Here is a 585-nt window from a genome sequence, read left to right as displayed (position 1 = left end):
GGGCTCTCAAAATAGCCTTGTAAAGCAGGGTGGGGGGTGGGAGGGGGGGGTGCTCTGAACTCTCTCACAGTCTCACAGCTTATTACCACTGTTATCTAAACTGACTTGATACTGTCCACCAATGGTGCTCCCTGAACCTATAACATCATAGGATTGATATTAAAAAAATATAACAGCACTTTAGTGGTTTTTTAGACCACTAGACTTGAACCATCAACCTTCTGGCTATAAGTCCTTTGCTCTAACCTATAGGCTACCTACCAATTGCACTATAGAGACGTCCTATAAATATGATAAATGTGTAAACACACAACCTGGTCTCAGAGCATTTAATATTATTCTTTACGTAAGTCCGAGACATCCCATTTAGCATGATATTTTACGTTTCGTATGGTATGTATTATTTTGTGGATGTCCAGCACCCATTTTGTATGATATGTTACGAATTACAATTTGTATGACATGTTATGAATTTGCTAAAAGTATAATATGTTACGAATTTGCTAAGCGTACGATATGTTACAAATTCCAATTTGTTGTGACTAATGTTAGCTAGGTGGCTAATGCTAACGTTAGCTAGGCTAG

Source organism: Salmo trutta, unplaced genomic scaffold (genome assembly GCF_901001165.1).
Source record: "Salmo trutta unplaced genomic scaffold, fSalTru1.1, whole genome shotgun sequence".
In the NCBI taxonomy this organism is placed as follows: Eukaryota; Metazoa; Chordata; class Actinopteri; order Salmoniformes; family Salmonidae; genus Salmo; species Salmo trutta.
This window is presented reverse-complemented; position numbering follows the sequence as displayed.